Source organism: Pelodiscus sinensis, chromosome 8 (genome assembly GCF_052426305.1).
Source record: "Pelodiscus sinensis isolate ZL-2025 chromosome 8, ASM5242630v1, whole genome shotgun sequence".
NCBI lineage: Eukaryota > Metazoa > Chordata > Testudines > Trionychidae > Pelodiscus > Pelodiscus sinensis.
Window position 1 is genome coordinate 66,160,535 of NC_143059.1, and position 27,634 is coordinate 66,188,168.

At 44.1% G+C, this 27,634-nt stretch overlaps 1 protein-coding gene across 3 annotated transcripts in view; it reads right to left on the minus strand.

The window, feature by feature from the left end:
• Positions 1-27,634, minus strand: part of RBM20 (RNA binding motif protein 20) — a 186,412-nt gene that overhangs the window by 96,929 nt on the left and 61,849 nt on the right. Inside the window, exon 1 of one of the 3 annotated variants that reach the window (XM_075935488.2) lies at positions 21,679-21,801. The exons of the other annotated variants lie outside the window; for them this stretch is intronic. The gene's annotated coding sequence lies outside the window, so the exon portion shown is untranslated. Of the gene's footprint in view, positions 1-21,678; positions 21,802-27,634 lie in introns of those variants that run through there. 3 annotated transcript variants of the gene reach the window in all.

Here is a 27,634-nt window from a genome sequence, read left to right on the forward strand (position 1 = left end):
CTCTTAAAAATGTGTGCCCTATTTCTAATTTGAATTAACCAAGCTTCAGCGACCAGCCACTGATTCTTCCTATGCCTTTCTCAACTAAATTAAAGAGCCCTTTACTACCCAGTATTTTCTCCCCGAGAAGTATCTACACACTCAGATCAAGTCAGCTCTCAGTCTTCTTTTCAATAAACGGAAGGAGCTCCACATTTTTCTCTCTAGAACCTTGCCTTGAGCCTTCCATTAATTTTTGTGGCTTTTTCTGGCATTCCCTACATTTCTTCAATCTTTTTTTTAAAACATGGACACCAGAAGTGGAAGCAGGATTCCAGTTTCACTTCCACCAGTGACACACACAGTGGTATATTCCCCTCCCTTCTCCTACTCACTACTCCTCCCTTTGTATGCTTTAGGGCAGGGCTACTCAACATGCGGCCCGTGGGACACATGTGACCCGCGGCCCATTTGTTTGTGGCCCGTGGTGCGGTCTGGGTTTACGTGGGGCCCAACACGTGGCCCACAGGTGGGGGCCAGAACAAAAAAGCAGTCAGTATAATGGTATTCTGTTGAAATGCATTTTAGTAGTTAAATTCCTGGACTGTCATTGCGCATTAAAGGTGCTGTCATATGGGTGGAATTTGAGTAAATATTGCATTTTATTAATATCAGCAGAATTGACTTAAACGGGGCCTGTGTGTTGTGTAGTCTTGCTTTAATCTTTTTATTCAGGCCCATCAGTGTGAAAGAAACTATTTGCATATATATTTGCATGTACATGCATCCACACTTAAATTGCGGCCCTTGGCATGTGCTGTGAGTATCATTGTGGCCTCTGGGGCTTCCAAAGTTGAGTAGCCCTGCTTTGGGTCACATTAGCCATTTTAACTACAGCATTGCATGGTGAGCTCATGTCAAGTTGCTTGCCCCCTTTGAATCTCTAATCCTTTCCTGAGTCACTGCTTTCTACAGCCCAGTCCCTGATTCAGTAGGTGTGGCCTGCCTTCCTCGCTTGCCCTCTCCAACCAGAATGAGGAATGCAGCAAATTCTGCACTTTCCCCTTGCATCCCGATGAAGGAGAATAGCCATCAATATCCCCATATGGATTGCAGAGGGGAGCTTCAGCCCTCCCCTCCCATCCTCCTTAAAGGGCACCTGGGAGGTGGGAGGCTTGGGGCTCGGGCAGTCCGAGAGGGGAGAGTGTTGCCTGCAACCCCTTTCACCTGCCTGGTGATTGTGTCTCTTTTCTGTGTGGTTTGATGAGAAGCAATCCCATTCCAGACACATCCCATTGTCCTGGCACAACCAAACCCTGACCTTGCTTTAGGTTATGATGAGAAGAACATCGAATTTGGTGGTCCTAGGTCCTACTGTTAAGGAGAAGTTATTGAACAGACAGACAGACAGACAAAATCTCTCTCAAATATAGACTAGAAGACTTACCTGGCATTGCCCAGATCTCCAGCTCGGAGAGTGGGTAGGGCTGAGCACCCTAGCTGCTGGCTTCTCCTGACGTCAGCCTGGAGTTTGTGTGGGTGCACACCCCAACTGCTGGCTTCACCCGGGGACTGGCTAGGAGTGAGAGGTGGGGGAGACCATGCAGGTCTCCTACCGGCACTCCCTGGGTGAAAACATTTTCTGTAATTTTTAAAAACTTTACTAATGTTTTACTATTGCTTGCATGGGATGTTCAGCACACACCTCCCAAACTGGAGTCTCAAATGTCAGCACATTTTTCTTTCCACACCTTACAGACAACAGACCCGTATGCAGGAATTTCTGTGTGGGGCAGTACAAGCCATGGGAGGGGCTGGTGGCTGCCCTGCCCCCGGGACCGAGCCCTGCCCCCAGCCTCACTTCTGGAAGAGGAGGTGGGGAAATCAGCCCCAACCTTGCCCTGGCCGGCGAGAGCACGGGGGAAGGAGGCTGGGACATACCACTCCTGCCTTCCCCCCTCAGCTGGAGCACTGGGGAGTGAGGCTGGGGCAATGTACTGCCTCTGCCTCACGCTTACCGGGAGGCCATGGGAGGGGTGCAGTCACACTCTTCGCACACACTCTCCCTCACGTACAGGCCTGGACAGGCACATAAGCAGAAACTCACCCTCTTCTGTGGTTTGATTTGATGACCTATAAACAGTACATTTCTCCTGGGCTTTGCTAGTTAGCACAGGTCTTCACTAATTCCCTCCGTCAATCTAATCTACATGACTTCACATATGCAAATAGTGTAGCTGAAGTCAACATACTTACCACAGCATCTTGTGTGCAGTAAGATAGGTGGGGGCTGCTCTCCCATCGACGCTGGCTACTCTTCTCATCCTACTGGAGTACCGGTGTTGATGGGTGAGCACTCAGAGATTGATTTATCATGTCTAAACAGCTATGATAAATCGACGGCTAGTGGTAAATCGATGGCTAGAGTCAATCCCCAGTGTTGTGGAGATAAGCCCCGAGTTATCAATAACTCTAAAACAGCCAATAGTTTCTTAAATGTACAGTGCCCTGCCTATCCCTGCCACCCACAAGGCTCCTTTACCCACTTTATTTCTAAACAGGTTATAATATTCCAGTTACAGATTGTGAGCTCCTAAAAACAAAGATTGTCCTTTCTTAAATGTTTGAAATGTGTCTGCTAGTGCAAATAAACAAACTAAATCATAATCATTTAAAATATGGCTCACACCATTTGCTTTTATCAGTGGGGTAGCCATGTCAGTCCATATGAGCAAAAACAATGAGGAGCCTGGTGGTGCCTTGAAGACTAACAGATATATTGGGGCATAAGCTTTCGTGGGTAACGACCAACTTCATCAGATGCATTTTTAAGGTGCCACAGGATGCAGTGTTTACTTATGTAATCCTGAATCTCAGTGCTTGCATGCTCCTTGAAGCATTTGGGTTTTAACTGAGAGGTGCTGGAAAAGGGGTAAAAACTTAGAAAAAGTTTGTTCAGAATGTAAAGGAGCGGAGAAGCCTTATCAGTTCTGGAAGATTTGGAATGAGCAGAGAGAGAAAACTTTGATGGAATAGCAAGTGAAAAGACTAATTATTGCTTGAAATTAAAAATAAGATAGGGAATAATTTTCAAGATACTTGCAGGAGTAGCATGGTGTTCTGCTGGCAGCAGCCAAAGAAATCCAAGAAGTGCATTAGGTTCCATCTATATCTCTCTGCTGTCCATGCCACATAACCAGCATCAGGGTCCTCTCTTTCCCATAGGCATAATTTCTCCACTATTGGTGAAAGAGAGTCCAGAGATACAATTTCTGATCTAGAACAGCCTTCCAAATTCCCCTCTCTCAATGCCTGATTCAGCTCTGCTCCCCATATGTCAGATGGGAAAAAAAATCACTTGCGCATATACATCTCCAAATTTTTTAAAAAAAGCAAATGCTGACCCCATAACTGTGCTTGACTCCCCCAAGGCATTCTGGGATACAGTTTTTATGAGAGACTATGATCTGGTCTACACCTACATTTGAGGTTGACCTAGTTACATTGCTCAAGGATTTGAAAAGTTCACTATCTCCGCCAAGTAACAGAGTTAATCTGACCTAAGCCCTGGTGTAGACACTGCTAGTGAGATGAAAGAATTCTGTCAACTTAGCTATCACCTCTTGAGGGGGTGGATTTATTATAGGGATGGAAAGACCCTTTTTGCTGTTGTAGCAAGTGTCTACAGAGCAGCGGGGTAGCTATAGCACTTAGTCACATCCTGTGCAAAATAAAACTTTATTGGAACCCATTCACATGGCTCCATTTTGAGTAAAATCTCTTGTTTTGTTTGTTTGTTTGACATGTCCCAAGTGTTCATTGTAATAAATGGAAATACAGAGTCAAGAAAATCTTAGCAACTCCCAGCTAGGGTGAGCTGTTGAAATGTATGTTGCATGTGTGTTTGCCAAGCTTTAAGCAATCACTCATGTGACAAAGATTTTGCTTCTCACACTATTTCTGGTAAATGATGACATATGTGTGAATGACACGTTTGTGCCAAGAACAATGGCCTCCACAAGACAATGAAAAGCAGTTGAAACAATCAACACCCTTGCACCAGAATTTCAGATTCTGTATCAGTTACTAGGATAGCGGCTTGTCTTGCAAGACTTTAGGTCTGCAGAATTAGCCAGGTTCCTTAGTGAGGTGAAAGTTTGTGGCTCTCAACCTTTGCAGACGACTTTCAGGAGTCCAATTGTTCTCATGTACCAAGTTTCAGCTCACCTAAAAACTATTTGCTTACAAAATCAGACACAAAAATACCCGTGTCACAGCACACTATGACTGAAAAATTGCTTCCTCTTTCATTTTATCACATAATTATAAAAGAAATCAACTAGAATATAAATCTTGTACTTATATTTCAGTGTATAGTATAGAGAGCAATATAAACAAGTCATTGCCTGTATGAAATTTTAGTTTGTACTGGCGTTGCTACTGCTTTTCATGTAGCCGATTGTAAAACCAGGCAAATATCTAGCTGAGGTGATATACCCCCGGGAAGACCTCGATGTACTTCCAGGGTTGAAACCCATTGGCTATGGGGATATTGTGTCAAGGAAGATGGTAGATCTGTGGATCCTAGGAGGTGGAATCAAATCACAATTCCTCTGCCTGGAAATACTGCCCCTGAACTAGCCCTTCTCCCCTGAATCCACACCATGTCACATAAGAAGATAGCAGAGGTTTCAGAAAAGCCACACCAGGAAGGGCAGGACTTTACTGGCTAATAGCTAGATGTATATAAAGTGGATGAGTAGCAGGTGTGGCACCATGGGCAGTAAGTATCATAGGCTGGGAAGGTTTCGCCTTCCCACACTGCCTCACCTACCCCCACCCATGCTCTACCGGGTGCTGGGACCACTCCGGCCATCCAGCACTGGGCAGGTGGCTCAGCTGCAGGGAGGGCCTTGCAGGTCGGGGGGCAGGTGGCTCAGGACTGGCCAGCTCTCTCCAAACCTTCAGATCTGGTGCTGTGCCACCCACCGGCTCTCCAGAGCTGGGAGAGGCTGCGGCCACGTCACTCGGTGGCTCTCCAGAACTCTGAGGCAGGCTGGGGCCAGGCTGCCCGCTGGCTCTCTGCAAGTCCAGGGACGGGGAAGGCTGGGGGTGCTACCCTGGGTCAGGGAGGGACAAGGGCCAGCAGCAGCCAAAGTGAGGGAGAGGCCTGGGATCTGGTGGGCGGGGCTGTGGGAGGCTTGCCTCCCCAAGCTATGGGATCCCCCACTGCCCATGCTTGGCACCCACTGAGAATAAGGGCCACTGTATGGGATTCATTCAAGAGGGGGAAAGCAAGTGAGAAAGAAGAGAGTATATCGAGTCCCCTACCTTACCTCACAATTGTACTGATTCGTAAACTCGTTTCTGTGTAAACAGGTCATACCAGATCAGCCACCTGATACAATAATATTAGATAAACTTTGAGGGGAGAATGTTTAATTAATTCTTCCAAATCTCAACAGGGCAAGGACCTGGGCATTGGCCTCCTAGACTCAGCCGTGCTCCATGACGGGTGTTCACATTGCTGCAGCCTGAAAGCCTGCCAGGCGTGATCGCTTGCAGATACAGCAGATTTCCATCTGTTGGCATGATCAAGCTGTGGCTGTCAATCCCACAGGCTTCCCGGGAAAACCTGGTGTTACCAATCAGCGTGGCCTGCTGTGCACACGCCACTCAGCAATACACCATAAAATTACGGCGGGGGGGGGGGGGTTTCCAAGGGCAAGTGGATTTAAAATTGCCTTCCTTTGTTCAGGCAACACAGGGCACTTAGACAAAAAAAATAAGAGCATGATGTGAGATGTATTTAAGCCTAGTGCTCGTGGGAGATCTGTGCAGCTCAGATAAAGGTACTTTGTATTTCTGAAAACTTGATACACATAAAAATTGGCCAAGTGTAGTAACAATTAGCCATGTGAACTAAAAATCCAGCCATGGGAGCAGCGCTGAATATGGGCACAGCAGGGTGACAGGTGGAAGAGGCAGGCAGACAGTTATCTTTTAGATGTGTGAAGTTTGTATTTCATTCATGCTATTTGTGAAACAGAATAACATTAGCAACTAGTCATGAGGCCACAGTTTAGGAAATTACATCACATATTTGGCCATACGTGCAGGATATAAATAACCTGGCGTAGCAAACCTTTCATAGAAACAGACGCAAAAGGGGAGTCACTTGCCCCTATGCAATTCACACTGTAAAAGTTACACATCTCGCCTTGTTAGTTTCCCAAGAATCAAGGAGGAGTCAGCAAGATTTGGAATGGAACTGGACACACAAGCAGGACAGCCGGTGATTGTTTGCAAGCGGTGGAGTGTTTTAGGGAAGGTTAATTCCGTGCATTCTAAAAGCACAATCTCCAGATTGTGCGAATACAAATAACTTGTTCCCATTCACACCATTCCCACTATATAAAGCAGCTAAAGGAACAGCAAACATGCATGTTAATCTGTAGCACTACATTTGTGATGACGGAAGTACAAGTGACCCCCTAATGGAAAACCAGCCCCGGCCAAGCACTACAATAGACACATAATGGCTGAATCTAGACTGGCAAGTTTTTCCACAAAAGCAGCTGCTTTTCTGGAAAAACTTGCCAGCTGTCCACACTGGCCGCTTGAATTTGTGCAAGAACACTGACGATCTAATGTAAGATTGTCAGTGTTCTTGCGCAAATACTATGCTGTTCCCGTTCGGGAAAAAAGCCCTCTTGCGCAAATATATTTGCGCAAGAGGGCCAGTGTAGACAGCTAAAAACTGTTTTGCGCAAAAAAGCCCCGATGGTGAAAATGGCAATCGGGGCTTTCTTGCGCAAAACCGCATTTAGATTGGCACAGACGCTTTTCCGCAAAAAGTGCTTTTGTGCAAAAGCGTCCGTGCCAATCTAGACGCTCTTTTCCGCAAATGCTTTTAACGGAAAAATTTTTCCGTTAAAAGCATTTGCGGAAAATCATGCCAGTCTAGACATAGCCAATGTGTTTCTCTCCTATGTTTGTTCCGAGCCATTCACAGCTTCCATTAAGAATTCAACACTTGGGATGTGATTCTGCAAACACCTATGCACATGGGTAATTATGCCCGAGCAAAACAGTCCCATTGACCTTAATGGGACTATTCCTGGGTGCAGAGGCTTTTGGGATAGAAGGTGCAAAACATTCAGACCAACCTGTGCCCAAAGAAACATTTGTTGTGTCTCGTGACTTTATAATCTAGTGGCTCAGGAACTGCAGACATAGGCATGTGTAGATTGCTGCAAGATACAGGGCACTGGCCCACATACCTGTCAACAACTATTGACCATGTGTATCACATGATCGTTCATTAAAGGGGACAGTGCGGCTGAGAAGTTTTCACCAGCTGCTGAAATGAACCTGGTATAATTCTATCAGCAACTGAACCTTTGGACTAAGGACACCATGGCTAGAGAACTCTGTGCATGTTGAGCGTTATCGATTCATAACCAAAAATTCCACAGGAAAAGAAATACTGCTGGGAAACACACTTTTTTCCCAGATGGGATTTTGGAACTTTTTCTTCTTTTGCTTCCCTCATATACCTAACAGTGGCTGTTTGCCCCTTCAGTGGTGTCCTTAACAACTACCACAAATTACTCCTGTCATCCTGGAAACACCGTCAGAACACTTTACAAAGAGGCCATACACAATCAATAAAAATACTCTGCACCTCTCTATCACTTACAGGCACTTAAAGCAAAGTTGGGGGTTCTTATTAAGTAATGTGAAATTTTGCAGCACTCCCACCCTCTTGTTGTCTAGTTCATAAGAAGCTGGGCTTTCAATCTGCAATCAGCTCTCCCACATAAAACAGTCTGCAGTGCTAGGACTACCCTCACAATTTGTGATATTTCAGATTTCTATAGCACCTTTGTTCTAAGAATTACAAAAGTACTTTGATAATATCCCTTAATTTTGTTGTACAGGACAGCTCTGAGTTCTTTAGTATTATAGTCCAGGATAGGTGGGACTGTCATGAATCCTGGGTGGTGTGAATAGTTGGCATGAGTGAATTAACAGTAAGTGAGCTGAAGAGAGGCCATACTAGGGTCTAAGTCAGTGCCCCGGTGGATTATGAACTTGTTTATCACTTTAAGAAAAAGGACTGTGTAAAAAAAGACCGTGTATGCTAAAAGAAGCAAAACTGCACAAAGGAGGCAAAGTTCCCAAATAAGAGGATTCAGCGAGGGAAGAACTCGACCAAGGACACTCCGTTGCTTATCGCTTGTGGCGAGGCGCGCAAAATTGGGTGTTGTAAGCAAAATGTTCCAAGATCGGTTGTAAGCACACCCGCAGGTGGTAAGATCATCGGATATCATCCCTACTCGAACTGTCCCTTGCCAAGGGGATATATACCACACCATTTTGCCGTATGGATTGGAGTCCATCAATTTGGCATATAGGGGTGACGTGCACATCGGACTTCCACCTCAACTAAATTAATCAACATTACCTGGGATTTGGCCAGCCCCAGAGGGAGAGTGGTATGTGTAAATGTGTTTGTGAAAGTGTGTGTGTGTGTGTGTGTATTACGCTGCTAAATTGGGTTAAGGATTAAACTTAAACTGTTAACTATTCAATTTAAACATTGCTTTTAACCTGCCTTTTAATTACTAATTACTAGATTTAAATAATGCTTTTAAACTGCTCCTAAATTGCTGGTAATAAAACTTATTAAAGGTATATTTGGGCTACTGTGGATCTATTGTTCTGTGACACTAATCAAATGCCCTGTCATGTGGCCTGATCAACCATACAACAGCGCCCTCTTGTGACAGGACCTCCCTGATCCGGCACCCAATCACAGAGTTTGCTGGACTAGGGGAGGTCAAGGCTCGCCTCCCAGCCCTGCTCTCTGCCACCAGCCCTGCAGGGGCTGCACTTCTGCCTGGGCTGGGGCTGTGCTCCTCAGCACTGGGAGCGCCAGTCTGGACTGCTCTCCTAGCCACTAGCCCTGCTGCCTCCGGCCGGGCCTCCACTTCCCTGTGTGCTGGCCCAGGCAGGGCTGTGCTCCCAACTGGGGCTGTGCTCCTCAGTGCCAGTCCAGCCCTAGAAACTGGCCAGCTGGGGCTCTCTGATCCAGCAATATCTGTGATCCTGCAGACCACGGATGTTGCTGGACCAGAGAAACCCAGGTTTTAGAGGTTTAATCTGTATTATAACATACACTGCACAGCTGAGAAAAACTGAGGCACACAGAAATTACGTGACTCACCCCAAGCATTTTGAATCTAGTCACCAGACCGTGATTTTTCCCTACACAGATCACAGAGCAGCTCATTAATGCCTATCTTGCAGCATATTCTGCTATATATCTTATAGCAGGCCTTCTTCAAGTAAACACACCTGGCTTCAAAATAGCAACAAAAATGATAAATGATTTAGAAAAATTGATCTATGACTAGGCCAAGGACTAAAATGAATTGCCTTTTCATTTTATTTCTTTGAAGTAAAAAAACAACAACAATGCAACAGGTTAGGCATTGTAAAAGTTAATTACATAGCATGATCACATAACAATAACCACCCACCCAGCAGCATAAGACTAATTTATATGCAGGAAACAAATTAAGCAAGCAGACAACCCAAATATTAGAGATTTTACAGATGCTACATGTAACAGATATGACATTTTCCTGTAATATCTTTGAGAAACATAACTGAATTAATTTAAACTTCACTGAATTAAGTTTAAGTGTCTTAAGAGTCCACTGAATTAAAAATGCAAAGTTTATTTATTATTGAGGGGTTGCATGTAATATCTCTGGAGAGAGATGTGACCAGTGTAAATTTTGGAAAGGGTCATGAGCTTCAAAGGACTATTTTAAACCATGTGCTGGACAAACAAAGTTAAGTCAACTTCCTGGGAAATACCTGGGGCCAGTGAATGCAAATGACCATCTCTGGTTATGCAAAGATCCAACTTTCTGAAGTTTTGCCCTGAGAAGGGGATAATTGGTTGATTACCTACTCACAGTCTCTGTGGATCACCACAGATTCATGAGTGTGCTTGTTCTGAGCTAATAGCTGCCATGTACTTGTTACCACAGAAAAACCCCTCTGTAGTGTCGGTAAGAGGTCTTGTTGAACTGGAGTTATTCTGATAAGCTTCTTAGCATGCCTGTCAATTCTTTTATTGTTTCTCTGTCATGCTTTCACCTTAAGAATAAATGTGCTTGCACGGAAAGGGCTCTGTGTTAACCTATACCAGCGGGTGATTACGTTGTTTATAGGCTCTGAGGAGAAAACCAAAGGAGGTCTCTTTAGGCACTTTGCTCTGCTGGGAAATTCACAGTGCAGCCTAGAACTGGAGTGAGACACATTTCTCCACACAAGAGAGGCAATGACTGCTGAGCTTGAAGTCTGAAAGCGAATGGAGCATGACAGGGGAATAAAGGTATGAACTGTGATAGTTCAGTGGAGGGAAATAATTGTTTCTTTGCCTCCTGCATTGCACAGCCAGAATTTTAGCATATGATCTTTCAAAAAATTGGATTGCAACTTCTGCCACTGGTGTGCTACCTGTCTTCCTTCACACTTCACATTCATTTTGTCTATTTCGCTGTTTGCATCTCTCTCATGCTCCAGGCGTCGCATTACAGAAGGTAACATTTTTACTCAGATACCAAAGAAATCTTTAAAGTAGACTTCGTCAGGGTCGCTGGCTATTTTTAGACAACATGGCACAGAGATGCAAGTAAAGTGTTTACTAGCTTGGACATAGGTCATGTTAACAGTCATACAGCCAGTATTTTGTCAGTACCACAGACCACCTGCAGTTGGGATAATTTATTACCAGTGACAACTGTTTATTACCGCTCAGCAGATGTGCAGTTAACCCTTTCCCCTCACTCATAAAGCTTCCTCACAAATATTACACCAAAGACATCCAGGGTGTGGCTCAACTATGAATTTTAATCCTTGTGCCCACAGAAATGCACAAGTGAAGTGCTGACTGAAGAGATTTACAAGCTCTCTATGGCTGCTCAAATCTCCAAGCGGAAAGTGCCAGTTATGCAAACGGTGCCAAGACAGCAAAGGAAAGTTCCTGATGAGAGTGGATAAGTTATCTACAAAATGAAACAAACCTATCTGCAGAATAACTTGCAAAATTGGGGGGCGTCTTAATTGCTGTTGAACAGTGGTTGCATTTAACCATAGAGATAGCCACACTTATCAGCTAGACATTTCAGCCAGATAGATAGATAGATAGATAGATAAAATTCTAGGTCCGTTCCTTCCTCCACTCCTTTGCGTAATACTTATTTAGACCTGGAATGTAAAAGTGTAACCATATAAATGGTTCACAGTTAGATGCAGGCTCCCAGTATGCGCAGGGAGCTGCCTACTGCCCCGCACTACTGCCCTGCGCTGCTGCCTCTGTATCAGAGGCAGCAGCGGGGGAGGGGAGTGGCAAACAAGTGGGCTGCTGCCTGTGATACAGGGGCAGCAGCAGAGGCAGGGAGACAAATGGGAACTGGTACATACAAGGAGACAGCTTAAAAGGTAGCTCCCTGCGAGCATCAGTTCCCAGGGTGGCAGACAGGAGCCGGTATGCCCAGGCAGCTGGCTTAAGAGTTGGCTCCCCGCACGCACCAGCTCCTGGGGAACCAACTGCTGCCCTGCATGTAATTACACACATTTTAACATCCCTAATTTAGACTCTGATATGTGACCTATCTGATTTTATTTCTGCATTGTGCCTATCACATGCTTAGCAACAGACAAATATCAGTGCTTGCAGTACTTGTTTCAAGATAAAATAAGTCTGTATGTGGATCATTTTAGGAAACAAAATGGGATTGGAGGTTTTCTTCCACTGCCTCCCTATCTCCCGTGCATCCACAGGTTGATTGTTTTTTTAAATCTGAACAGACATAGTGATTACTGCCAACTTTTAAAGAAATCGTTTAATAAAGGGCACTGCACTTTAAGCTTTCACTGGCATGATTCACTGAAAAACAGTTTCCATCATCTGAAAATAAAATCTCATTCCGGGGACAAGTTAGTAACACAAAGGTCAGAGTGGTGTCATTTCATTTGTTTGACACAATCATAATTTCAACCGCCACCCCCCTCTCAGTATGGCCGGGGAACCTTTCCGCCCTCCTGTCAAATCCAAGTCCTCCAGTTGGTAGAAATGTTGATAATACGTCATCGGAAATGGGCTGAGTTAGATATTATTCAAAAAACTGCAAACACAATGGTACCAAACATGACACACCGAGAGCAACAATGTAGATAAGTATTTGAAAATATGTTGTATAAGTATTTGAAAATATGTTTAAAGATCAACTTTTTAAAGTTATGCCTTAGCACAGGGAGGCAGCACTTACATTTTTTTTAAAAGGGCAAGACATTGAGCACTGGTAATCCAAAGGAGGTTAGCCTTGACCAGCATGCTCTCCATCTAGCGCGCCACTGCTAGACACCTTGTCACGTTGATGCTCATCCATTCTGTTCTCGCACATCTCTGCACAAAGCAGGGTGTTGGCCACACCTGTGCAGGGTAGTGAGCATCTAGTCTTTACATACGAGAATTTGATTTGCTGGAGAATTGATTTAGGAGCACATGGTATATCACGCATAGCTAGTACGATCAGTTCATCTTCCAAGACCGATCCATGCCTGACAACCTGACAACAGAGTGTAGTTTTGGATGCGCTTGATCATCCTGGAGCCACTGCGCTGCTTGATCATTTGATAGCATATAAATGCACCCCTTCTTGATGGCAATTCTCCATCTGTCTGTTTTTTAGAAGACATCCACCCACCTAGTCATACTGTTGGTCTTCAAATGGTACACTCAGCTTACGAATGCCTCTAGCATATTTATGAGCTCGTCAGTGACTGCCGGCTGTTCTGAGCATCTTTAGAGTGAAGAGAGAGTCTTTGGAGGCTGAATCATATGATAATTTATTCTTTTCATTCAACCTTCTAGTAGTTGCACATCCGGAAGGAGCATGGAAACCTGGCAGCTTTTTGTGGTCCAAAAGCTAAGAATATATCTCTGAGAGATATGCAGCGATTCTTTCTTCCCCAACAGTAGGCACAGAAAACAGTATCTTGTGGCAGTCATGGATAGCATGTCAAGGAGACCATGAGAATGTCTTTATCTTGTGCAAAACCCTAGAGTTTCCTTACACCTCTACCAGTGGCTTTGGTGGCATGCAAGATAATTTTAGTGCCAGATTACTCTGGGGGAGTACAAAGAAACCCCACTGCATAGTAAGAAGCAGCAGCTTTGTTGTGCCACACAATAATGAAGTTCTTCAAGCAATTCTTTGCATGCTGGAGTGTTTTTCCTGCAAGGATAACTAATCTTTTGTGCAAGTCTGAGATAGCAGCTTCTTCACTGTGATATAGGTGATATTAATGGAGTCAATGATTTCATATTGACTCGATTCAATATCATGGAGTCTTTTATTTCTGGCACTGCCTTTAACTGATTCCTCTGCATATGTGTCAACCATGAGGAGGGCTTCATTGCAGGTCTGTTATTTTTACTATATCTTCATAATGAAACATTTAGCTAAATCTCAATAAGTATAACAGTCTCAGGTCAATAGAGGAACCAAAGGAGTCTGAAAGCTACACAAGGAATTTGCTACAGGTATTGGAATGAATTGTTAAACTAACAACTACTTATAGTGGTAGATTACATGTGTGACACACAGATCTCATGTGTATGTGGAAAATCCTTCTCTCAGGCCTTGTCTAACTAACTCTGTGATCAATCTTCCAGAGTTCAAGTCAACAAGAGTTTTGTTTTAAAGCTTGCAGCAGGGCAAGGCCCATTTTAAGTGCTTGTGGCAGAAATCAGTTATGCTGAATAACTTTCTAATGGTAAAATTCACTGTTCTAACTAGCCTCTAATTTTATTATCTAAACACCACATTACCCTTATCTACTATATATTTGAAAGAGTTTGCATGTCTGTCTGTCTGAGAGTCTGTTTGTTCAAGAACTCCTCCTAAATGGTAAGAGCTAGGACCACCAAATTTGGTATGCAATTTCCTCTTGTCATAACTTGGTTGTACCAGGATAACAGGATGTACGTGGAATGCGACTGTTTCTCATCAAATCGAAAGGGAGGGCTCTGATAGCAGGGACAGTTATACTCCAGAATGACCACACGGGGCAGCAAGCAAACACCCACCCCCCCTGTGGCCCCAACAGGCCCAGAGAGCCACAGAGCAGCTGCCAGATGGGAAGCACAGCCCCTACCACCCACACAACAAATCAATAATCCATATTAAAGTAAACAGCACCCACACAAAGCCCAACAGAATAGCCATATGGCACAAATCAAACTCTTTTCCCCTACACAGCCCTCTTCAAGCAATATTCACAACTTCTGCAGCTCCCTTGCAATTTGTCTTGAAGGTGTATACAGACCTGGCACTTTGGACCAAAGAAGAGGCACAGATTCCAAAGGAAAGGGTTTGTTCTGCCAGCCGCTCCCTCCTTTACACCAAAGAGGGCTTTAGCTCCCACACCTACTGCAGCTGTTAGTAGGGCATGGAGAGAGGCTCTCTCTCTTTTGGGTAAGAAGCTCTTAAACCATTTAGGAATTAGCAAATCAACACTAAGACTTTTAAAATCCAGCCAGAGCACACGGTGATGCACTGCTTGAATACTGTCATAACAGAACACTTAAAAAAACGAGGCTGCCACATTCTGCACAAGGTGCAAGCCCACGGATAGTACATCACTATACTCTAGTCCTGCGCTAGAATATAAGATAATTTAAATAATGTATTTATTACACACAGATGCTACTCAGTGACCCAGGCCTTATATCTTCAATACACCCAGGCTATGTCTACACTGGCCCCTTTTCCGAAAGGGGCATGTTAATTTCACAGGTCGTAATAGGGAAATCCGCGGGGGATTTAAATATCCCCCGCGGCATTTAAATAAAAATGTCCGCCGCTTTTTTCCGGCTTTTAGAAAAGCCGGAAAAGAACGTCTACACTGGCCCCGATCCTCCGGAAAAAAGCCCTTTTCCAGAGGATCTCTTATTCCCCAGTGTAGACGAGCCCCCAGTCTTTTGTTGGAAGTTACATGGCTATGAACTCTTTTGCCCAATAAAGAATATTTGCATCTCATTATTTTCCAGTTCTCCAAACACTGCAGCTCTCTTTTTGCAGGCTCTTCATGCATTATTTTCATTTACTCAGGGGTTGGGGGAAGGTGATACTGCAAAGCCTCTGTGAAAACTTTCCCGTGACGCAAACAAACTGAAGTTTGTTAAAAACTTTTTCTGAAGAAGTGGGCTGTGTCCACAAAAGCTCATGATACCATCAACATGTTTTATTAGTCTCTAAGGTGCTATTAGAGTAACTATTCGTTATTTTTTTAAAGTTTTTTCAGTGGACATACAGTTTGTGTATCACATTCAATTCCTTGTAATAATTGATGTTAACACCCCAACAGCTCCATAAGGCAGGCATACCACCTTGAACTGTAGGATCTGCTGGAAAAACACCTTATTTTTTTGTGTCAACATTTCTCTCATTGATTTAAGTTGCACTTTTATGCCACACTGGACAGAAACCAAATATGCTGATTTTCGGCCTGGTTGCAAACATTAATTCTTTTAATATATAACAAAATAAATTTATGATGCCAAACTTGCTGATGAAATAAACTGCTGCCATTTCATTGATCTCCATATGATTAATGAAGACAGAGGTGGACAACTTGTGGCGCATGAGCCACCGCAGCCCACTGGGGTTCTACATGTGGCCCAGAAGAAATTTTGTTTACTGTTGCTCACACACAGGGTTGTCCAATTCCACTTCTTTCCAGTTGCATAGTTTTTGTTCTAGCTGTATTACTAAAGTCTCAGCGGAGTAGCCTTGTTAGTCTGTAACTTTAAAAATCGTAGTTCTGTAGCACCTTAGAGAGTAACAAATATATATATATATATATATAGTAACATGAGCTTTTGTGAACAAAACCCACTTCCCCAGATAGGAGTGGAGGAAAAAAAAGAGGGAACCTCCCGATTTAAAATGAAGTGAGAGGGGGAGAAAAAATATCTGTCAATTGTACTGCGGATGCTAATTAGCCTCAGCATTATAAAGCCAGTCTCCCCTGCCTCTAACCACTGCATTTTTCCATGAAAGGCTAAGAATGGGACACTTCCAGCCCACTTTATTAGCCCCATTAGCACTGCTCCTACAATTGACAGGTACCCTTTTTTTCCTCCTCTGTTATAAATATCTTGGGGTATGTCTACACTACCCCGCTAGTTCGAACTAGCGGGGTAATGTAGGCATACCGCACTTGCAAATGAAGCCCGGGATTTGAATTTCCCGGGCTTCATTTGCATAAGCCGGGCGCCGCCATTTTTAAAACCCCGCTGGTTCGAACCCCGTGCAATGAGGAGTAACCTCGTGAAATGAGGAGTAACGGTAGTTCGAACTAGGAAGCCTAGTTCGAACTACCTAGTTCGTGCCCCGCTGCACGGGGTTCGAACCAGAGGGGTTTTAAAAATGGCGGCTCCCCGCTTATGCAAATGAAGCCCGGGAAATTCAAATCCCGGGCTTCATTTGCAAGTGCGGTATGCCTACATTACCCCGCTAGTTCGAACTAGGAGGGTAGTGTAGACATACCTTCGGTTCTCTTACTTCCACTCCAGGTCATCTGATGAAGTGGGTTTTGCCCACGAAAGCTCATGAGACCATCTACCTGTTTTGTTAGTCTTCAAGGTGCTACTAGACAATTCATTGTTTTTTAAGTTTTTCCAGTGACAGGCTACCAGCGGCGGATTTGGGGCAGGGCGAGTGGGGCAGCTGCCCCGGGCACCGCACTTGTAGAAGCCCCGCGCATGCGCCGTGTCAAAGGGGGGAGGGTGCCACGAAATTGTGCTGCCCAGGGCCCCTCAGTGCAGCTCGGGGCCCCGCGGCACTCTCATCCACCCCTGTCGGCTACCCCTCTGAAGCTATATATTTTTGTTAGTCTCTAAATTGCTATAGAACTATTCGTCATTTTAAGCATTAAAGTCACTTCACACTTTAACATGCTCCAACAAGTGGCTGAAGAACAGTAGTACAGTCTCTTAGATGTTGAGAGCGCTGCCCAGAATGCAGACGTAGGGGTGGCAAAAATACAGAACTCCACTTGTCTGAACTAATTTCCCCTGAGTTCCTGCTCTTGAAAGAAAAAAGGGTTGCGGCTTGGAGGAAGAGGAGTTTAGTATTAATGAACATTCAGGAATCAGGTTTGTCAGGAAAGAAGGCACGGCGTTTATTAACTTCATGAAAACTTAGCTATGTCTACTAAAATAAATCAGCAGTGAAATAGTTAGCAATGTTAACATTAATCTACTGATCTACCTAGATATTTGTATAGGTCGTCTCAGCCCCATTCAAGAAAATAAAGAGGTGGTTCATTACTGTGCAGTTCCCTCTCCTCACCCATCTCAAAGTATTGATGGGCTATTGGTGAGTTAAAAACTACAAGCTGCCATTCATTATTAGAGTCAAAACAGCATGGCACTCCTATTAGTTACTGCCTCGCCGCAGATTTCAAATAACTGCACATCACTTGTTTGCATCCAGAAAAGTCTTCTTCCCAATAGCAATCACTTGTTTTTTGTGGGGCTTTAAGATTTAAAAGTTTCAAAACTGCGTGGGACACCGGAAAAGTGCTGGCATGCTGTACCACTGCATGACCATGCAACCAATCTCCGGGATAGACAGATATAAGGGTATATGTTTGCATAGTCACCTAACTCCATTCTTCCATAGCCCAAGCAAAGCAGCTTAAGTGAGGAATGATACAAAATATTTGAGCTGAAAGTCCAAGTTCAAAATCTTCATTAGAAAATCTCTATGCAGTGGACTATCATCATGAATATGATTAATAATCAAGTAGGAAAGATATCAGCAAGAAGCCACACACCACTGTTCCTTTGACTCTCCTTAACTTTTGCTACAGGGAAAAAACCATATATTTATATAGAAAGGGTTGGCAGTGTACTTTTTGATACTCCTTCTAATAAAAGAAATGCCATGTGAGATTGGCTGTAAAAGGAAATCTTACTCTAATATAATCAGGTGACAACTGGTTCAGCTCCACTTACCCTAGCCACCCATATCCTTTTGCAATGTAATCAGCAAATTTGTTACTTTCCGAGCTCTTCAGATGGCCTCCCATTCGATTTCTGGCTTATTGTCTTCAACCCACAGAGGATCCTCATATAAATTTGTCAGCCTATGTATCCACCACAGAATGAAACACAGAAATTATCTGGCACTCCAGTGTTGCAGGCCTGGAGCAGGGCAATCCAGCACAGAAGACTTTCAGATTATCAGGAAGGGGTAACAGGAATGTCAAAGCCTCCATTACTTAACGTAGGGACATTTATCAAAAAGACAGCTGTGATGAATTTGCCATCTCCTTTTCCTACAGGAGCAACCCGGAGCTTTCTTTTATTTATTTTAACATACTCACTTTTAAGCTTCTATTCTAAGATTCAACACTAAATGGGGAAAGAATCCGCTCCCCCGGCCCAGAAAATGGATTCTCTGATCATTCAGTTGAACCCTGTCTTTTGAAGGTGAGGTTACCCTTTTCTCACTCTTCCATTGAGTCCAACGACCAGGGATATAAAATCCTGTTTAACTGGTTAACCAATTAAATGGGGGAAGGGGAATGTGTGTGGGATGGAGTAGCTCCCCTGCCGTGGACACGCATCAAGGGAAGGGACACAGCTGAGTTCAGGGTCTGGATCCCCTGACCTTGACAACCAGCACAGCAGTCAATACGATAGGTCTCAATTTTGCACAATATATCTGTGGAGCCCAAGATCACCACATCTGGCGGTGCATGAAGAGGCACCTGAGCCTACATCTGGAGTTGTCAGTAACCCAACGAGGATACACACTCCTTAATGCCTGTGTAGAAGAGAGACTGGGCCAACAGCAGCTTGAGCAGGGAGTCTCCATGCCTGCCCTGCAATTAAACACCCGCAGCTGGCAAAGGTCCACTGACTTGGGTTCACAGGACTCAGGCAGGCTAAGAAGCTATTTAGTTGGAAATACAGACAGGTCGGCTCAGGCTGGAGTCCAAGGTAACACCCCCCCTCCTCCCATGGGAGAGGATCCCCCGAGGACTCACAAATTTCAGAGTACAGCTCTCTGTCAGGAACATCCATTTCACATCCCCCCCAAAATGATAAATTACTAGCAATACAATCTAGCAAATGCAATGCAAGAGAAACGGGCCTTTAAACCCTCACTAATAAAGTACTCAGATCCATGATTAATTACAGGTGCTCTGGGGCACGCACCAGAAAGGAAAGTACAAGAAGAAGGTTCCCAGCTGATGTCTTCTGTAGATACATTTTTGGAAAACCTGCAACAGGTGTTTTGAGGCATTAGATCCCTGCTGCAGTTCCAGCCACGTGTGGGACGTTGCTCTTCCAATAATAGCATATCTAAGGAGGTAATTTTAATCAAGGAAATCTCGTTTTTCTCCCCCACTTGACCTTTCATGCTCTTCTGTGCCTTTTCTCCTTTCAATGATGACATCTTATGCAATTTCTCTTTTTCATGAAAAACACACATTTTCAGTGTCTTCCAGCACTATACCTTGGTCTAGGGTGTCAGTTCCTGCGAACAAGAACTGTCAGTGGGAATGGGACTTCAAAAGTTGCTCAGTTGTGGGGGCACTAAAGCGATATAAAATCTGCCAGCACTTCTACCATTCTATCAGAGAGTGTAATTGATTATGGCTTCAGATGTTATTTTCAACAGGTTTAATAAATGAGGTGAACCACTAGAATATGACTAAAGCCAATTATTTATATTTAAATATGGTCTAACACCAGCAGGTCTGACAAAAACAACGTTCTGTCAATATAGCTGAGCAATCAGGCACATGTTGGATAAATGTGTACCCTGGTTTATTGATTTCACTGTGTGTGACTTGGCTGTATAACACATATTCTGCATCAGCCTCAGTCTTGACTTGGTATCAAACTCCTTGAATAAAGAGCAAGCAGTTTCTTCGGAGCATGTGAAATTACTCGACACATCGTACTTAGCAAGATTGTTTTTAATGTTGTCAGTGTCTTTTTGACAGTGCTCTTTTCCTAGCACAATGGTTCTTAACCTGGGGTCTGAGTCCCCCTGGAGGCTGCAAGTAGGTTTTAGAGCCATGATCTCCAACCTTTTTATGCACGAGATCACTTTTTGAATTTAAGTGCAAGCCAAGATCTACCTGAAACCCAAATACCCTGCCCAGTCTCCTTCGTGCCCCTTCTCCAAGGCCCTGCCCTTACTCACGCCATCTCCCATCCTCCCTCACTTTCACCGGGCTGGGGCAGAGGACTGGGGTGCAGGCTCTGGCTTTGGATTAAGGGATTTGGAGTGTGCGAGGGGTCTGAGCTGACCTGGTGGTGTTGGAGGGGGTTCTAAGTGCAGGCTCTGAGAGAGTGTTTGGATGCAGGGGTGCTCAGGGCTAGGAGTGCAGGAGAGGGTTCATGACCGAGGTAGGTTTTTGGGATGTGGGCTCCAGCTGGGCACTGCTTACTCAGGTAGTCCTGGGGTGGTGGTGCAGCGGGGCTAAGGCAGGCTCACCCCTGCCCTGGCCCTGCATCACTCCCAAAAGCAGCCAGAAAACTCCATCCCAAGTCTTGTTGTGTTCCCCCCTCTGCTCTGTGGAGAGAGGATGCAAAGTGGGAGAGGTGGCACCTTGACATCAGTGCCCCCTCCTCTCCCTCCCCTGCCCTGCACAGAAAGCAGGAGGCTCCTGAGGCGACCACTGAAAGGTAAAGGGCAGGAGATGTGCAGCAGTGTTGGGAGGGACAGTTGAGGTGTGGGTGCTCAATAACAGTCTCTTGGCCAAACCAGTCAGGATCACCTGTCAGAGGCTCCAAGATTGACCAGTAGATCCTGATCGACTTGTTGGTGACCCCTGTTTTAGAGGGTCCACCAAGCATGGCTGGTGTTAGACTCCTGAGGGCCCAGGACAGAAAGCTGAAACCACACCGTGCAGAACTGTATCTGGGGCTTTGAGCCTACCAGCCAGGCCTAAGACCAAAGGCTGAGCAACTTAGGTACACAGTCTGTGAACATTAAAGGTTATTTGGAAAGCAGGGGGAAGGGGAAGGAGAAGGGGAGGGAAGGTAGAAGAGAAGAGTTTGTGCCCTTCCTTACAATTTGAAAGTGGTTTGAAAGTGTGCGGTGAGTTTTTTTCTTTCAAAAAGAGAAATTCCACATATTCATTATATTAAATACATAGGTCCTGTCTGAGGTGGATGACTATAATGATGAAAAAACTAGTGAAATGGTGACATCACAAAAGTATGACTGAGCAGTGGAGAAAGGAAGGGGGTTTTAGTCAAACGTTTTGTTTTTATTTATATCTTTTTAACATCAATGCCAAATTACAAAGGCTTTCTTTGTCCAAAATGTTGAAGTATTTGGTATCCTCTTCCTTTTAGCTTGGATGGGCTTACTCTGACTATCCCTCAGACTTCCCAGATGTCTATCAGGGAAGACCAGAATTGAGACTCTTGTTATAGATAACAGAGGAAAAAAGTAGATGACAAAAAATAGACAAAATCTTCTAGGACTTCTTTTAGATATAGGATAGAATAGCAACAAAAAGGCAAAAGACCAGTTTTTAAATATCTTTTGTAGGTCACCTTTAAACAATACTTACTAATTCAGTCATCTGCTCTAGTTCTTTCCAGACTTGCAGTTCCATACCTCCATCTTTTTCCGTACCAGCAACAAATGACACATCATTAGTCCTCACGTACTGAAGTTTTCTCATGGGAGAGATTACAAGGGAGAGGATTTCGCTATATATGTAATTTTTCTTTCTCAATTGCCTCAATAATTTAATACATTTTCATGCGTCAGCCTAGTTTTCATTCTCCTCCCTCCTGATCAAAAAATGAGAAACCACAAGCAGAAGATAAGTCAAGGAAAAGCTCACAATGTATTGCACAGGCTTACCAAAAAGAAAAAGAAACAGCTGCAGTGGATTAATGTGTTTCGTTTCCCACAGCGTCTTCACTTCAACCATAACCATGTATATTTACGGCAGCTTTTCTGACTGCTGTTGGCATTTTGCTGCAACATTCAAGTCCAGAGTGTGTGTGTGTTAATCGCAGATGGTTAGGTCACACTGAGTACCACTCCTCTTGCTGTAAGTAAATGTGATGTGAAACTTTTTCATGTGACAAATATAATCATGTTCTGTTTTGGTCAACCATCGAAAGATGACCCAAAAACATTTATTATTTATACATGAGGCCTCTAAGGGCTGATCCTTTAATGAAAATAATGTATGAATATGGCTGATGAAAAATAAAAAAGTTGATTAATGTCAATCATGACTCTGTTTCCACACAACTATTCCTTTATTAGTCTCAAAAGCCACTTGCCATTGGTACCTTCTAAAATACAAATATAAGCACATACTCCTATACTCTGTATCCTAACAAAAATACAGTCAGAAGCATTGGCCAAAATACTTGTGAAAGGCTCTTGCTTGGGAGACATCTTCCCATCATGGTGTGACTTCAGAGAGGTGAGGAAAAGCTCTGACAAAGAACCACTAGAACAACTTGACTTTATTCAATGTGACAAACAAGTGATGCCTTTGCTATTATTGGATATCAGCCAAAGACTGAAAAAGGAGACTTAATGCTAAATCCTGCAACTAATGCTTAACTAACCAGGTTTTCTATATTTCTGTTATATCTTATCACTGGATTGAAGTGTCAGTACAGTAACACAGGCATTTCCAGGGTCACTACACATTTAACACAAGCATCTTTTCTTTCTCATGGTCTTTTTTTGGGGGGGGGGGGGAAGAGAAGAGTCACAAACGTTAAGCCTATGGTCATGCAAATATTTAAATGCATTTTAAAGCCACTGTTTACTTAGGTCCAGTGGAGGGCCATAGCGCTAGAAGAGCCAGAAACTAAAACCATATCAGTGGTTTGATGTCAATATTTTCAGCAAGGGGCTACCATAAAATTCTCTCCATTAGCCTGTGATAAAGCCCTTTCACCTAAAGGCACATAGAGGCAGGGGAAGGACTGGGAAACGTGTCATTTTTTCCCATTTATGCACAAATACTTCTTTATAAGAGTAACCAAAGCGTCACTGAGGACAAAGTTAAAATTAAATTAAATATGCTTACTGGAAGCTTTAAATTATGTTCCTGAAAAACATACAGCAGACATTGATAGGATAAGCCCAGGATCTCAACTTGTACAGTGTGAAGTAGGAGATGAGATAAAGACTTGGTCCGGGTTGTGTGGGGACATTGTCCTCTGGGATTCCCTCCTCCCCCCCTCTCCCTTAAAACACCTGCCATCTGATTTCTTTCAAAGGCAAAGAATGTTCTTTAAAGATATTCTTCTGAGTGCAGAGATTTCTGGAAGGGATAAATTAATCCCCTGGTGCAAGGAAACCACCCAAAATACAAACAAATGTGGTTCCTTGTGGCTTCAGTTCTTTTCTGGGATGCCATGTCTACTTTGTATATTCTAGCGCACTTCTTTCCTTTTAACAGTATCTGTGGTGAAACTCTAAACCTATTGAAGTAAATGGAAAAAACTTTCATTGCCTTCAGCAGAATCAAGATTTCCCCTCTGTTGCATATATTAGGGATGTCAATGTGTAGACAACTACATGATTAACTGATAAGCCTGAGCTTATCGGTTAATCTTTTTGACTACATGCACTCCCCCCCCACCTTGGTATCTCTGATACAGAGGCAGCAAAGGTGGGGGAGTGGGAGCTAGTGTCCATGCAGAGCTGACTTTTAACCTGGCTCCCCAAGAGCACCAGATCCACTTCCCCTCCCCCCCACGTCCCCACGCTGCTGCCCCTGATAGAGATGCAACAGCATGGAGGATGAAGGGGCAGGCGGAAGTTGATACACACATGGAGCTGTTTTTCAAGCAGGCTCCCCATGCATGCCGGCTTCATGGACCAGCCTGTCCCACCCTATGCTGCCTCCTACAGATGCAGCGGGAGGGGGAGCAGACAGGAGCCAGTGTTGGGGGGAGAAGGCTTAAGAGCCAGTTCCCCCAGCACCAGCTCCATGGTACCCCTGCACTGATGCCTCTATAAAAGGCAGCAGTGCCGGCGGGATGGAGCAGGGGAGGCTGCCACATGTAGTAGGTCAGATCACCAAAGTAGAAAATTCAGGGTGTGGCATCCTGACAGGTCTCCTGCTCTATCAGTGATGATAAAAGTTCTGCTTAGTGCGTTTTCATATGCTCCCTCAGTATACCATGCCAGCTCTACGCAGGTAGCTAGCATAACAGACTTCATGAAAGCCCCCAAAGACCACAGACTCAGATAAGATATGAAGGCACCCAAGTCAGGTTTATTGTCAAAGTACATTGTTGTTGGTAGCCAAATGGCCTCTGAACCCCTATGTGTTTGTATCCGTGACGATGGACTCGGCTCAATCACTAGAAAGGATTTCACTATTGCCCCTAGGCTAACCAAAGATTTAAACCAAGGTATCCCAACATTTATAGACAGAGATAAACAATCCATGATACACATCTTACGCATTAATGACACGGTTGGTATCTCTCCTTGTACTTTGCTCCAAAGTCTCACCTAACTGAGTGATTGGGCAACAAAATGGCAAATGAAATTTAATGTGGATAAGTGTAAAGTAATGCACATCGGGAAAAATAACCCCAACTATACGTACAGTACGATAGAGGCTAATTTGGCTACGACAAGTCAGGAAAGAGATCTTGGAGTTATCGTGGACAGTTCTCTGAAAACTTCCATGCAGTGTGCAGCGGCGGTCAAAAAGGCAAATAGGATGCTAGGAATTATTAACAAAGGGAGAGAAAATAAGACACAGAATATCTTACTGCCCTTGTATAAAACTTGAATACTGTGTACAGATGTGGGCTCCTCACCTCAAAAAAGATATTTTGGCCTTGGAAAGGGTTCAGAAAAGGGCAACTAAAATGATTAGGGGTTTGGAATGGGTCCCATATGAAGAGAGGTTAAAAGGACTGGGACTTTTCAGTTTAGAAAAGAGGAGACTGGGGGGGGATATGATAAAGGTATATAAAATCATGAATGGTGTGGAGAGGGCAGATAAAGAAAAGTTATTTCTTAGTTCCCATAATAGAAGAACTAGAGGACACCAAATTAAATTAATGGGTAGCAGGTTTAAAACTAATAAAAGAAAGTTCTTCTTCACACAGCATGTGGTCAACCTCTGGAACTCCTTGCCAGAGGAGGCTGTGAAGGCTAGGACTATAACAGAGTTTAAAGAGAAGCTAGATAATTTCCTGGCGGTTAAGTCCATAAAAGGCTATTAGCCAGGGGATAAAATGGTGTCCCTGGCCTCTATTGGTCAGAGGCTGGAGAAGGATGGCAGGAGACAAATCGCTTGATCATTGTCTTCGGTCCAACCTCTCTGGGGGACCTGGTGCTGGCCACTGTTGGCAGACAGGCTACTTGGCTAGATGGACCTTTGGTCAGACCCAGTACGGCCGTTCTTATGTTCTTATGTAAAGCATTCACTACCCATTGTTCTGCTTTCATTCTTGTTATATTACACTATTTTATTACGTACTTAGCTGGGCGTCCTTGTACTGTCCTGGTGGAATGTATTTACATATTTCATGTACTTTTGCAGTGCTAGCAGTTCTAGTGCCAAGAGACACTGACTTGGATGCAAATATTTGCTTTTGACACGGCCTGTCTATTACTCATAGTATAACTTACTTTGGTTCAAGCACCAGGTCCATGCTTCAGGCTCTTTCTTTCACCTACATCACGAAGCAGTCTCTGTCTGCAGCAGCAGCCCCTGTCTGTGGGGAGACTGAGCTTCCTGTGAACAGAGGCTTCTCCAGCATCCCATGGAGCAGGCCCTGTCCGCGGGGAAGGGTGGGATGCGAACTCCCCATGGACAGGGGCTGCTGTCATGTGTGCAATCTCTGTCTGTGGAGAATTCGAGCACCCCGCAAACAGGGGACTGCTGACACTCCATGCTCCATGTATCAGAGGCAGCAGCGCATGGCAGCAGGCGAGAGCCAGTTCATGCAGGAAACAAGTTTTTAAACCAGCTCCCCTCGCAAAACAGCTCCTCCCTTCCACCTCACACTACTGCCTATGGTGTAGAGGCAGCCATGCGGGGTGGCAGGGCGCTCCCCAGCAGTGGGGTCAGAGTGCACTGCCTGCCAGCCCCACCCCCAGGGACTATCGAATAGTCAAGTAACCACTAAAATTTCATGCGGTTCCACGACTATTCAATTACACTCCAACATCCCTAGTGTACATGATTGCCGATCTCAAGAAAACTTTGACAATGGCAGGGGCAAAACCAAGGTAAACTTTCAACCTAATGTGCTTTTTCATTTTAGTATTTTTCACTCTGTTCCAAGGAGTAACATATTCCATCTTGATTTATAGGTTGATGTCATTCATCTAGTATGAATACTAGTGAGTCTCACTGCATGCTCAGCCTAGTCCTCTAACATTACAAGTGATTCCTGCATTGTATACAAATTCAAACGCATTGATATTTAAAGTACCTGAACTTATGACCCTTATTTGTTAAAACTACCTGCTGGTATGCCGAAGGACTGTTTTCATAGTCTGGACAATGTCATATAACACACAGATAAGCTCCTTTATTTTCAGTTTAAACTGATTCTTACTTTAAAAAAAAAAATCCTGGCTTTTACAAAAAGCGTTTTTCTCCCGATTTTCACCTTTCTTTTGAATCAAGTATATAAAAACAACTTCTTGTATTAAGAAAATACAATACACAGCATGAGAGATATGTATTACAATAATTAGTCTGGGCGTACAAACAGAACTGCCTGTTGAAGTAAAGCTACGTGTTAGTATAGAAGGTACAGACGGTAAACAAACAGGCAAGCACACAAGCTCTGAATGGACTGACGAATCTGACAGTCTCCATGGACATGCTCAAGGTATTAACAGAGAACAGTGTAAAGATATGACACTAAAATGGAAAGAAAACTAAAATCTGTATCAGAATACATTTCAGAACATAAGAAAATATTCAAAAGTTTAGAAAAAAGAAAAACAGGAGAAAAGGATGAAGTTGAGTGTATTCACTGCAATCATGAGACCCAGTTATTAAATGTAAATATTTATTAGCTAGTAGTGGCAAATCTGCAGTTTCATTTGGGGACTAGAGCTATATTGTTTTCTGAAACTCAGAGGTGTAGCACTGTGTTTTGAATTCCGCTTTAGTTCTGCACCAACTACAGTAAATTCCATTTATCAAAGCCCTTTAAATTGCTGTACGGAGCGCTCCAAGTGGCTCTCAGGGCTGCCTAGGGAGGCAGGGATGCTGTGTACGGCATGCTCCAAGAAGCACTAGGGGAGTTGGAGCATACCATGGTTCAGACAGCATTGAGGGCTGGCTTCCTGAAGCCCTGCCCCTTCCTCCCCAGGCTCCGCCCCTCCCAGGAGTCCAGAGCCATCAAACCCCTCACTTTGCCCAGGGGCCTGTCATGGCTGTTTGCTCCCCTGTGTATATGTCACCAAACAAATGCCCTATGATACAGTCCTTCAGTCACTACTAATTTGTCCTAAACTTAGATTTCTGGCCTAAATGCAAAAGACCCTTTATCCTGTTA